The sequence below is a fragment of the Pteropus medius genome, unplaced genomic scaffold, assembly GCF_902729225.1.
Source record: "Pteropus medius unplaced genomic scaffold, Ma_sr-lr_union100, whole genome shotgun sequence".
Classification (NCBI taxonomy): domain Eukaryota; kingdom Metazoa; phylum Chordata; class Mammalia; order Chiroptera; family Pteropodidae; genus Pteropus; species Pteropus medius.
Window position 1 is genome coordinate 15,187,821 of NW_024352784.1, and position 14,571 is coordinate 15,202,391.

At 37.1% G+C, this 14,571-nt stretch overlaps 1 protein-coding gene and 1 pseudogene across 2 annotated transcripts in view; one reads left to right on the forward strand and one right to left on the reverse strand.

Annotated features, from left to right (window-relative positions):
* The window catches only part of GRM5 (glutamate metabotropic receptor 5), a 400,870-nt gene that overhangs the window by 15,620 nt on the left and 370,679 nt on the right, over positions 1-14,571 (reverse strand). The window lies entirely within an intron of this gene.
* Positions 9,660-9,775, forward strand: LOC120590738 (uncharacterized; annotated as a pseudogene).

Below are 14,571 nucleotides of genomic sequence, written 5' to 3' on the forward strand. Positions count from 1 at the left end.
TATGCTTGACTATGACTCTGGGAAGCAACAAGGGGGAGTAGATAAGAAAGAGCCATATCTGTAAAAGTATCCGTAAAGTCTCATACAGTTATACTATTCCTAGCCTTTCCATTCAATTCCAAAGTAAGCAAATTGGGATTAACTACTTTAACCTCCTATCAGAAATGGTTTACATTGCAGTTGTCTCCTCTTTGATATCTTTTCTCTTAATATTAATTTTAAACACATTTCTCCTGGATAAGTGTCATTCTGTGTGTGTGTGTGTGTGTGTGTGTGTGTGTGTGTGTACTCATATAAACAAATATGAAATTGGAAAAAAAGATTCAAAGGCCTTAGAAATTTTGGCGTCTTCTTTTAATGCCTCTAGGTCTTTTCTCCTCCCAATTGGAAAGCTCTCTTAGATCACTGAAAGACTCCATCTCCCTCCTACACACTCTTTCTCACTCCTTGTCAGTTTTTATTTAATGCTAACTAAATGGGAAGGAAGAAAAAATAGGAAGGAAAGATGGTTTTTTTCCCAATTAACTATGCTTGTCTGTGGGCTGAGGTGGTAACTCCAACAGAACTGTCTCACCCACAGCAGGCTCTATTCGCCTCTGCCCCACCAGGACATATCAGTGTAATGAACTTACCATTACCTTGGCTATATCCAAATGAGAGAAAACAAAAGCTAAATGGTATCCTGCTGTTGAAGAGAAACTTAGACCATTCCCAGTGGAGACACATTGAATGCCTACCTCTGTAGATCTAGACCTGACCCAAGGAAGTTTGGTCTATTTGATCTGGGATCCCCTTACCTTCTGTGTCCTACTGTCTCTTATCTCTCCTTCCCCATTCTCAATCAAGACAGCCTTGAGCAAATCTAATTATGGGGCTGATCAGATCTAAGAGTTCCAAGCATTGACTAAACACTCCCAAGAATACTGCATGACAGAATTGAGACCGAATATTTGGTGTGAATAGCTACGTGTCATCTCCTAGATGAATGCTTGTCTGTGACATATAAATATCAATTTATAGACTGGCTAAATTAGAATGAACTAGAAAACATATAACATTACAGACTTCTAGGTTATATTGCCTAAGGTTTGGCCTCAGTATATTTGATAGATGGTCAGGTTTGCTGGGTTTGAGAATTCCAGTCCTAGACAATTGCCTCAAATCAGAAGTCAACCTGGACAGAACCTCTGCACTCATGTTCACCTTGTTCAGCCAATCTGGGTGCTATTTGACTTATTTTTAAAAACAGGAATTATGACACTTCGTCATATCTAAATGGAAGGAAATCAGGAACCCCAGTAGCAGTCTGTTGAGTTATTCCCACAGAATAACCTATTGAGGTTTATCTTCCAGATACACTAAAATCGAAAGGTAGCTGTATAAAGAGATTGTGGGCATAAGGCCATCAGATACACCAGTGTGCACACATATGTGACTGCACACATATACAAGCTCTCATTGCTTTTTCTCTGGGAGCCATGGACGAAGTTGGCCAAACTCTTGGCCAGAGCTGCTAAGAATGATTGCTCAGGTCGTAAGTTGCACACTTCTAGGAACCGTTTTCACATATTGCAATATGAATGGTCCCCCACAAGTTGTGTAATGCAGTGGTCCACATAGAAAGTTAGACATTATTTTGAAAACCAGAAGGAGCCCACTTTTGAGAAAGTAAACATAATGTTTGGGGGTGGAAGTTCAACAGGATTCAACAGAATTATGTTTTTGCTATGCAGCTTGCTCTCAAGCTCTGCTCTCAGCACATGCACACACATATATACATACTCTATGTTCTGTACTTCTCCTTTCCTTTAACCCAGGATGACTTGCAAGAGCTCCCCTTCCATACCTCTGTACCATGGATAGACTGGGAAATACCACGACAAATTACAAGAGGAGAGTTAGTTCATGGTGAGTGATTTCCCAACCGCTAGGCAACTCCAGCATTCTGGAACTGTTTAATGCCAGCTTTGACAGTCTTTATCTCCAGAGCCCTTGAAACCCTGTTCCATGCAGTAAAGCACGATAATTTCATGCAACACAGCTCAGTTGATGCTTCCAGTTCTGAATACCTTAGTTTGCTGGGCACAGCTCAGTTGCGAGTGCTTGGTATGAAGGAACATGCACAGCGCAGCGACAGAGGGTGTTCACCACCAAACACTGAGAAGTAAAGGAGATGCAAAGCTATGGCAGCTAGAGGAGGACTAACTTCTCCAATTTCAGTTCATGAAAAGCCTCTTGCCTCTACAGTTCACTAGTTTGAGATGGTGTTTGCCCATGGCTGTGAGGTGATGTTACACTCAAAGCAAGTCAAATTAAATTCCCAGGCTTGTCTGGGATCAGGGGCTGCTCTCTTCCCTCCATTGCAGTCCTTTCCTCAAAACCAGTCCTAGGCTTTGGAATTTGTTTTCCTAAATGATTGGATAATCCTAAAATGTGAATTCTTCCAATCTCTTTCACTTTGCAAACTCCAGAAGCAATTGACCAATATGTCAAAATCCATGGGAAAACTGACTACGAGCTAAGGCTTCAGACATGCAAAGCGCGCAACCCTGGGAAACAGCAGCATCTGGAGCAGGAGGCTCCCATCACTTCACACGTGGATGGCATGGGTTTTGCAAATCAAACACACACAGAAAATCAGTGGTAGCCCAGGTTGGACATACTGTATGGGATGCACATTTGAGTGAGGACCCAGACTAGGGAGCCACCTGTTCCTCTAGCTTGCGTACATTTAGTTCACACCACCTCAAGCCACTCACAGTTTGCTTACCTGCTCATTGTTGCTCTCCCACCATTCCCCATACTCCCTTTGGGGGTGAAACACTCTATTTCCGACTTGTGCTGGGCCAGTCTCCTGTCTTTGTACCTGGTGAGCATGAACAAGGACAGGAGCAAACAGAGAGATGTGATTGTATGCTTAACTGGCCAGGCTGAGGAAGAGCTGTGGCTGCAGAGGGTCACCCCATGCCAAAATAGTGGCTCCTGCTTTTCATTGCAATGACTGACCTGTGATACTTATTAGATAACTGTGATGGAATATAGATAACATTGGGGATGATTTTGTTACTTCTTGATTAAACCACATGAGATCTACCTTTTACATTGCTTAATTAATCTGTGATTTTATAATATTTAATATCAGTGGTCAAAGGAATGTAATGTCTAGCACCTAAGAAAAAGATGAATATCAATAAATTAGTATTTATTTAGTTTTTACCATGTGCCAGACATGGTGCTAGAACGTTACCTAAATTTAATCCTGGCAACAACCCTGTGGCAGAGGCTCTGTTATTATATATATTATATTATATATAATATTATATATATTATATATATTATATTATATATGTTATATTATATAATATAATATATATATACACACACCCACATATATATAATATTCTTATTATATTTTACTGGAAAAAAAGCTTAGATTGTAAGGATTAAGTGGATTGATCAAGAATTTTGAACACAGGGAGTCTAAGTTTAGAGCCCACATTTTCAGCCATTATAATGCATTGTCTCCTACTAACAGTTTTTGTTTTAGTCATTTTTGTCATTAATAAACCTTCATTGAGTGGTACTATGCCTGAGCATTATATTAGAGACTGAGGATGCCAAAAGAGAAAAGATGGATTTGAGAGGTTTGGATTTGAAAGGTTTATAAAATCATTAAACTGAAGTTTGAAAGTCAGGAGTGAGCTGCCTGCATTGTGGAGAGTGGCTCAAACAGCTTTTGCATCAGAATGGACAATTCACCATACCTGGAAGGTACTGAATGTTTCATCTAACATAAATTATGAGATTCTCAACATTAGTCTGCTACACAGTGCATTAAGATGAGCCCTTATAGTTGAATGACAGTTTTCCAAACCAACATGCTTTCAGAGAAATAATCTCATTTTTCTTCATCAGTTTAAGCCTGTGAGGTCAAGAGGTACTGTTGTCCCCCACTGCCATATAACGAAACTAAGACTTAATTGACTTGACCAAAGTCACAAGCCTAGTCAGTTGAGAATAACTGCTAGTAGAGCTTGCAGGGGCGCAAGACTCCTAAAATTTACTTTTATTACCTTTTTTTACTTCTAAAACTGGAGCCTGATATGATGCCACTTCATCCATGTTCCTGGTATTTAACAGGTAGTAATGAAGTTACTTACTAGCAAAAGACTTCCTTACTCTTGATATAGTCACTTTTTAAAAAAAGTTTCTTTCCTTGCTTTCTCAAAATTAATATTAAATAAAATGAAATGCAACAAAAATCATTATTAGTCCTGAGATAGAGGCCTTCCTCTTAATTTTGTCTCTTCAAAGCTATTCAGAATATTTAGTATTTGAATGAAAATGGCTCATTAAATCAAGCCAATTTGATGGAAGAGATTACCATGTTCAGTAGACATTATCTGAGCATCTATTAAACTCTAGGCAATGGGCTTTGTCCTGGGGATATAGAGATAAATAGTCCACGGGTCCTGCCTCATAGAGCTCATAGATTAGTGAGAGAAGGTAGGGAAGAAGACAGTATGTACACAAGTAACTCTAGGTCTAGGCCATAAAGAAGAGAGGAAAAGAATTTAAAATCTTGGTTAGAGGAGGTAAAACATCAGACCAAATCAGATTGAGCAGCCTTTATTTTACCAAAGAAAATACCTTAGTATAGAGTCCTTTGTGAAGTTCCAATCACAAACGGCATCCCACATGTCAATAGAAAATATTTTGTGCTTATTTGTGAATAGGGTTGCACAACCAGAATGCTGCTCTGTAGCTTAAATTAAAAGAATGTTACTATTAATAGAATAGAATTACTGAGGGTCATTCAAAGGGGTCTTTAAAGAATTTTTGAATATCTTCTGTTAGGCTAATTACCAGTTAATCTAAATCTTTCATAAGTAACTTAGGACATCTATACACTTCAAACTCATAAGCTCTTCACTCTAGTTCTTTCTATCTCAAATACATACACATTTTGCCACGTGATTGATTATGAAATAGATCCCAAACATACTATTCTATTAAAACTCAACCACCTTTAGTGAAAGCTTTTACAAAACAAAACAAAACAAAACAAAAAACAAAATAATATAAATCCCAATTTATTCCAATAAACAAGAGATACATTAGACTTTTGGGAACTTTGAAGTAGTTCATGTATTCAAAGTAAGGTGAAAATGCCATTTTCAGTTTGGAAAGGCCAACTTCGCTTTTGGATGGGACTCTTCTTGCCTGTCTGTGACTATAATTACAACTTAATTATGTTCACCAGATACTGAAATAGTTCACATTTTCATTCATTCACTTATTCATTATTCCATTTACCAATAATGTGCGGTTTAAAGTAACTAAAATTGCTTTTATAGTCTCTACTGCAGATGTACAATTCTTTCTATTTGGGTTTTTTCAAAAATATAGAACTGTCAATTAAAAAATAACTTAAGCTTTGTAGAATTTATAGCTTATAAAATATCAATTAAAATGATTTTATATAATAAATTCATATCTTTTACACACTTACTAAAAATATATACACACATATATGCTCATACATGTTTTAAGTACTTTACAAATATTAACTCACTTTTCAAATAAAATGCTTAGTTAACTATAAATATATCTAAAGTCACAATAGGAATAATAATAACAATAGAATATTGAATATGCCGTGTTCTTTTCTGTACATTATCCTTGATTCTTAAAACTATAGTGGGTGCTCTTATCCTCATTCCAAAGAGATAGGCATTGTGGATCAATGTCAAAAAGCCCAAGCTTATGCTATTTGTGAGTAGGAGACCTAAGATTAGGACTTGGGCCTCTCTGATTCCAAAGTTTCTCTTACTTCCATTAAACTTCCCTCTAAGAATTGTTATCAGTAACTTTAGAAACAAAACTATGAAGGCTTATTATTTACCTTTTCTCTTGTTGGTCCCAGTTTGCAAATGAGTAGTACAGTTAACAAAAACAGTCAGTGGAGGATCTAGTACAGGTATTAAATGTTGTTCTCCCATTTGAGTTCCTATAGATGTACTATATTTGTTTAGTTTACAAATCATTCAAACCATTTACTGAATACTCCATGTGCAAAGCACTATGATGAGGAGCACGTAGGTAAGTCTATGCCACTGATAAGTGCACAGTGTAGAGTAAGAGGATGAAATGTAAACAGATCATTTCTAAGCAATGTAATTTCTCCATCATAATGTGAATCAAAAGTTCTATTTTTTTTGCTCCCTTTCCTCCTTCCCTACCAATATCTACTAAACATTCAATCACTGAAATTTCTATATAGCCTATATGGTCTCGAATGGAAAAATAAGTCCAGAATGAGATGAAAAACTAGAATAAAATGAAGAAATTCAAAGAAAAAAATTGTATATTAGGTGAAATAGTGGGCATTAGGCAGAGGGGATGATGCTTAAAGATGGAAGGAAAGGGGAGAGTTTGATATTGGAAATAAAGATTTCTTATGTGAGATTCAAGTAGTAACAAGTTTACCAGAGGCAGGATGGCTAAAATGACAATTCTAATTGCATTAAATTCAATCATTAGAATTGACAAAATGAGACTGTGTTGATGGTTTGCCCTTTATATGAGCACTAAAGCAATCCAGAACGATAGTGTTAGGTCTGGGAGGGCCCTATCCTTACCCCCGTAGTGTGGGAACCAGACTCCTCCCTTACCTTTGTGTGGGAATTGGACCTTGCACCGTCAGGGTTGGCAGTGCTACATGCTCACCTGTTTCGCTGGACTTTCCACCCTTCCTTGCCAATTTACGCACCCAAAATATTCCCACTGAAAAAGCCAGCGTCAAGCCCCATAAAAGTTTCAGGTCCCCTCGCATTCAGGGCTGACACTATCTTTGGCTCAGCCTGGTTGTCACTGTGCTACAATAAATCTTGCTTAACTCTTTTGGCCTTGTGTGTTCCTCTTTCGATGAACCTAACAGATAGCAGAGCTGGGGGTAGAAATTCTTTAGTAGGAAGTTGGCAGTAAATGATAATTATAAAGTTGAAAGATGGAGGGGTAACTAGATGCCAAGAGCCTCCAAGGAAACAGAGATTTTAGCATTTACATTTCTGTGAGTGAGATGTGTGTATGTGTTTCAAAGCAGCATTGGATTGCTGACCCCCACTCTGTGCCCTAATGAATGCGTGATAGGGAGGAATAATAATCCTTATCTGAAAGGGCTAAGGGAAAAGGTATCCTTAGGAGAGAACCATGGTTTAACCAAGTTTAACCACGAACCAGTAAATGGAGTGTTTAGCGAATAGTTGAAGAAGAAGGAGGGTCTTTAATGTCAATTAAGGGTTACATAGTGAGACTTCAAATGGTTTGGAAGGGAAAAGTCCAGTGGATGAAACAAAGAACAATAGATGTAAGTGGAATTTCCTAACGTGATACTATTTCTGAGAAGCTGGGTAAGATTGCGTTGGTGAGTTTTCTTACTTTCTCCTAATGCCAAGAACAAAGAGTTCCTATCTTCCATGAGTGAGGGGGCTGGTGATGCAGATACTGCTGTGAGTAGATGTCTCATTGACTATCCTGAGAGATGTTTATGTTAGACATTACAGACTCCCTGAGAACATGGTTAGAGATGAGTGGAGGAAGACAGCATAGGGATCCTAAAAGTCTCCATAGTGAAGGGAAAAAAGGGATAGAAAAGGAAAGCTGAAGGTACCAGATACACATTTCCCAGGCTCCAAAATTTGGCAAGAGCTTGTTCTGCTAAAGTATTTTTTCTTTCCAACAGATAAAATTATCTTGAGAAATAATTTTATTTTACCATCTTCTCTCCCACAATGACTTCTACTATGCACCTTATTCTACTCCTTGACAAAGCATTGAATTAAATTTTCTGAACTCTTACAAACACGCAGCTCCTTTTCCATTCCCAAGCTAGGTATCATTCAGTTTAGTGAAAACCACAAGGAGATATTTTCTCATATGTGCAGAAACACTATATACATATTTTACTTAATCTATCATTCCCTAAAGTAATCAAAGAAAAAGAAACATGATCTCTCTTAGAAATCAATGAAAAGGAGATGGAAAATGCTAGATATTTCATATATGCTTTACGTGTAAATTTTAGTAATTCAATATGGAATAAACACTAATGAGGTAGGAGGCTGGAGAGTAAGTGGGTAGGAGGATGTTCTTCAAGGAAATCTCTCATTTAAACCATTATTAATGTATCCAATTTACAAAGCAAATTTAAATCCTCTTTTTCATCACCTACTTGCTATTATTCAGAATGGAAGTATGGTATGAGTAGAGAAAAATGATATGGAAAGAAAAAAGTCTTTATTGGCCAATAAGGTACAGAAAAAGTAAGCTATTGAATGAGTGATACTTGAAGCAATTATAGAACAAGTCACTCTGAATGTCACAGAAAATCCAATAAGGGATTTTCATACCAAAATTGTAGTCCAGAAGGCAGAGTTTCAAGTTTGAGATTGAGCATAAGCCTAGATGACTAGAGAATGAAAAAAAAAATGACCACAGTGAATAAACATTGTGAACGAATGCATGTATAAATAAAGGAATGAAATGGAAAGGTCATCAAATCTTCAAAAGGCTTTGTTGTTTGTTCTGTTTTGCTTTGTTTTGTTTTTAATAGTAAGTGCAAAATGAGGCAACTTTGTAGACTTAGGTCAAGAGACCAAGAAAGGGGGAAAGATTTAAATATGTTTGGAGAAAGGGAATAACTAATGTAGAGAGTTTTGAGATAAAATAATTATAGGAAAAAAAAGGAGGAAAGAACAATTTTTCACTTACACGTCATAATTAAGCAGTCAGTATATATTGCAGCCTCTATTTTCACAACACTCAGGATCTGACCATTTCTTACTACTTCCTCTATACGCAACCCTGGCTCAAGCCACCATCTTCTCTTACCTCAAAAGCTGGTCCTGCTTCTGTCCTAACTTACACTACCCTACTACAACCCAACCCAATCTAACCTCCACACAGCAACCAGGATAATCTGTCAAAACAAAAATCTTTTTATATTACTTCACTGCTCAAAACTCTCAATTACTTACCCAGATATTTGAGTAACATCTAAGTTTAAGTGGTTTATAAAGTCCTACACAATTCCCTTTCCATTACTTTATTACACTATGTTCCCTAAATTTAATTTTTTTTCTCCCTTGCCCTCTCTGTATTAACCACACTGATCTTCCTGTTGTTGTCTGAAGACATCAAGCATTCTTTCACCTTAGTACCTTTGCTTTGGCCATTTCCTCTGCCTTCAATGCATTCCTTCCAAATATCTTCAGGTATTTTATATCTTTTTCCCAAAGTTCACTTTCTTTTAAATATTGTTCCTCTTCCTACATACTATTGTAAATAAAAAAGTGTGAGGGTTTTCATAGTGTTAGATTTGCATAGGAAAAAAAGAGGGCGGTAGACTGGGTAAAACAAACTATTGTTTTCTCAATAATCCTTTTTTAGAAAATGCCTAAACGATTGGCCCTCATAACCGTGGTACAAACACCACTGTTCACTTATTGGAAGCTGTGCTAATTATAGCCATAACCAGTGCAATATTGTGATTTATAAGAAAAAAGAATTTGGATGTGGTTCCATAGTGTAGCGGTTAGCACATCTGCTTTACATGCAGAAGGTCCTGGGTTCACGCCGCAGTGGAACCACAGTCCCTGGTCTACGGCCATACCATGCTGAACAAGCCCGATGTCTAATCTCGGAAGCTAAGCAGGGTTGGGCCTGGTTAGTACTTGGATGGGAGACCACCTAAGAAGACCAGGTGCTGTAGGCATAAATAATAATTAATAATAAATAATAATAATAATAATAAAAAGAATTTATAAGAAAAATTATATTTGGTCAGTCTGTTGACTATGGTTCCTGGCTCTTGGCTTCAAAAACCTTTGGAATTTCCCAAGTGTTGAGAATGACAAAGGTGTTTTCCAGGTTGGTGGACATGTAGAGATGCTGACAGAGAGGGGCATGTAGGGAGGGCATGGAAGTTCCATGCTCTGTCCCCGTACCTTATTCTAAGTATTTCTTTTATCTGGCTGTTCCTGAGTTATATTCTTTTATAATAAACCAGTGATCTAGTAACTAAAATGATTCTCTGAGTTCTATGAGCCATTCTAGCAAATTAATTGAACTAGGGGTGCGAGTAGGGGTTCAGGGGTGAAGGACGGGGGTGTCTTGGGAATCTCTGATTTCTAGTCAGTTGGCCAGAAGTACAGGTAATAACCTGGACTTGCAACTGGCAACTAAAGTCCAATGTAGGGGAGAGGGGTCGTCGTTGGAATCTTCAGTGTATAGCTGGTCAGTCAGAAGCACAGGTGATAACCTGGGTTTAGGGCTGATGTGTGAATGGCGGGGGTGCTGTCTTGTAGGGCTGAACTTCTAACCTGTAGGATCTGATGATAGCTCCAGGTAGATAGTGTCAGAAGTGAGTTGAATTATAGGACACAAGCTGGTGTCTGGAGAATTGCTTGTTGGTGTGGAGAAGCCTTCCCTCCACCTTGAAACTGGGTCCAAGAACCCAAAATAACCATAGTAATGGCTTAAGCTTTGCATTCACAAGCTGATTAGGTGGTAGGAACTATTACAAAACAGAGCGCTTATAAGTACATACTTTGATAAAGCTTTTTTCTTTTTTTTTCTTTTTTTTTTAAATAAAGCCACATATGTTTGCAGAGTTGGCATTGGCCTGCATGTATTTGCCAAAAATTTCTCTCAATTGACTTTCATGTCGCTAGATTAAGAAAGTATCGAGAAATCAAATGAAGAAAACAAACTCAGTGCCACTATGTGCTTATTTCTTACTTAGTCGGTTACAGATCCATGTACAAGTGGCCCTGGCTCTGCTCAATGATGATTTTGGAATTCTTATATTCTTGAATCCCATTACAGCACTTTTGGAGCCAATTTTTATTTCTTAGTTCTCTCTTTCCCTTTACTTCTCTGGCTTTGGACAGCATGTTTCTGCCTTTAGTTTTCAATCTTGAAAAGACTCTCCACCTCTTCATACCACTACAAGCTTTTATAACAGCTTTAGACACATTCAATCCTGTTCCCATGTTCATCAAACACCGGCCTAGGCCTCAGCTTTTTGGACTCCAGGCAGATGAAGTTCAGATCAAACATCTACTCATTGGTGATAGCTTTAGCAATCGCCCAGAGACAATTTCTAATTTTAAAATGTACACAGCAGCACAGTGCATTTTATTTTCCAGATTTACTGCCACATTATCTTTAGGACTATCCTAATTTTTGATCCTGACAGTGATAAAGTAAGGAGAGAAACTGTAATATAGATTTCAATAGTGTTTAAAATATTATAGAAAACTTTTCCTATATCATTTAATTATCTCACAAACTCAGTGATGTGATTATTATCCTCATCCTTCTGATAAGGAGCTTGTGGTTTAGAAAGCTTCATAGTCTGTCCAAGACCCCATAAATGGTAAGTCACAGAAATGGAGTTAGAAACCAGATGTTTTATTTCCAAGCTTCATGCTTTTTATTAACACTTCACTTTTTTCTTCATTTTATGCTGGAAAAAAATAAAACGAAACAAACAAACAAAAAAAACAACTAAATAATCTGATAACCACTTTGCGAGACCGAAATGAGGGAAATAGGATATGCTTAGTGGAACCAGGCTTTGAGCACAATATAAACTTATTTTTCAAAGGTCAAATTTGACTATGAGATGGCCAAGAGGAATAATCACTCTCCAGGCCCCTTGCTGACATGTAAACAGACTACCATTCTTCTTACTAGAGTTTACCTTCACAGGAACATGCAAAAACCAGAAGGTTGTAAAAGAGGCATCTGTGAGAATGGTCAGTCAGAGTTGATGTGTGGGATACTGTGTAATATTAGAAGACAGAAGGGATGAGGTGGTAGAATATTTCAACACGGTCTTACAAAAAGAGCTGAAGGAAAGCTCAATCAACCTTTCAAGTCTAACTGATCAAAGGAGAATTCTAGAAGAAGACGGAAAGTCCTCATGAATCTTCAGTTTAGAGGGAAACAATAACCTAATGTCGTAATATTGCCAAGTAATTCCTTACTTAGATCTCATCCTTCTGCCCTCTATCTATATACAAGAAAATATATTAGAATGGTTTACTATGTGTTCCAGCAGATCTTGTGGTCTCTATACATAGAAAAACAGCTTTTGCCCAGACTTGAAATGTCAAGTTGATTCATTCAGACTTCAAATTAAATATGAAAACTGAGCATGATTAATAGCCCCAGAAAGTAATGTCACAAATGAACATAAGTTACAAAAGTATTTGAGAAGCTGCCAGAGAACATATTACTCTGTCCTCTGTAAAATAACAGGGAGGTAGAAGTTGACAGGTGGGGAAGTAATGCAAATAAGCAATTAAAATGTAAAGAATCAGCTATATTGACCCAGGAATTCTCTTCATAGGAATTTATTCTGAGGAAATAATTCAACAGCAACTCAAAGGCTTCTGTACAAAGATTTTTCCCATCAATGTAGAAAATAGCAAAACCTAAACAAAATGAGAACAAACAAACCACTGGAGAATAGTTTAATAAATTACAGCATAGCAGTATTATGGAAATGTGTTAAATTTTATATTAAGTAGAGCCTTTCATTTAGCTTCCAGAGAATTCCCAAAGGATGTATTTTAATCTCACTTATGATAACCTGTTTTCAGAAATGAATCATCTTAAGTCATTGTCTTTTTGTTGTGTGCTTCCTTCAGCTTTGCTGTTTGTTTCGCAATCAGCTGAAACCCAAGAAGATACAGATTTTAAAACCAATTCTAAGGTGCTTCACAGGCTTGCACAACATCCTCAAAAGGGAAAATTTTTCAAGGAGGAACAAAATGTTCACCAGAGGGAGGGTCTCCACATGAGAACAGGATCAGCCTAAGAAACATTGCAGTAAAGCATTAATTAAAAGTTGATGGCTTCTATTTTAGGATTGAGAAATATTCGGATAAAATAATTTATTCTTCCTAAAGATAAATGATTAGTTTCCAACAGGAATTTTTTCTAACATTTTGGTGTGTGAACAACTGGAAGGACTTGGAGTCAGACCAAGCTGGGTAATAATGACAATAAGAGCCAATATGTACTGAGCATTTGTAATATCGCAGATACATTCTAAGTAGCCAAATTTACTGATGTAATTAATCATTGCGATAGATCTATAAATTAGGTACTATTATTATCAACTCTATTTTACAAATGAGGAAGAACTAGGACACAGAGAGATTAAGTAACTTGCCTAACATTACCAGATTGGTCACCTATGGTGCATATTACTTCTCACTAAAACTGTGATTACAAACACTAGCTAGGCCATTTGCTGGCCCTGGTTCTGTCTTTAAATGGCTTAAGGCAATCAGGCAACTGTGCTATTTTTCAAATCCTTTCCTCTTTTTCCCGATATACTGGCTTAAGTTCCCTGCCTCTGCTCTTTTTTTTTTTTTTTTTTTGACCCTTTCTACCTAGTAGAGAGGAAGCCTGATCTTTCTTAAGTGGTGCTGACCTTGATTACAATTTGCTCTCAGCAACTTGAATTTCTCAGTCCGGGGTCTGTCATAGCCGAAACCTTAGTGCTTCTCTGTGGATGCAGATTTGCTCTGAAGCTGATGGGGAATGAGGGCCCCTCCTTTGAAAGCAGTCCCTTACAAGTCCCTGTTCCTATCTTTGTATTCATATTTTATAATCTTTTTCTGAAATAAAGCCTCCCCAATTTTATGAACTTTAAGTCTCACAAAACTTGATTCTACCTCTGCTTCTCAGAGTTTACCTCCTACCCCATAGAGAAACCAAAAACTAGCTGTTACGTTACTATATATGCTAATGCTTTCTGAGTTATGGTTTCCCCATCTACAAAATGGAAATATTATGGAATAGGTAAGACATTTTATCTAAATTCTTGATCTTAATAGGGTGCATATAATGTTACTTTCATACCTATCACTTTTTTTCTTACTAATATTTTTTATAACCAACCAGTTATAATACAAAAATTTTGTCCTGCTTTTTCAAAATGTCCTCTAATACTTATAAAACCACAAGTCCTCATATGGGACATGATCTGCATAATCTTCATTAAATCTTGGGGGTTAATGAATCTTTGATTTTTCTCTCCATTCAGACTTAGCTTTCATGATCTGTTTGCTCCCACACCCTAACTTATGCTGCTGTGATTTCGGCTGGATTTGAAAATAGATGAAGCTCTTCCTTTTATTTCATCTCAGCCTATCTCTTCATTTATCTCTAGTAGAGCCCTAGTCTCTTTTTTCATAACACTTATTACAAATTACAATTAGATATTCATTTGCTTAGTAGTTTATTATGTCTTTCTCACTAGACTGTAAACATCACAGGAACAAGGGCATGTCTGTTCTTTTCACAAGCACCTAGCATAGGGCCTTGTATATAGCCACAACTCGGCAAATGCTTTTTTGCATGAATGCAGTTGTGAAAATGGTAACGTCAAGAACGTTTATCAGAGGTGAGGCAGAAATATTTATCCAAACTGACTCTATCTAACAGGCTTTCCCCTTCTATAGTACATGGACTTTCATTCGCCAAACTTAT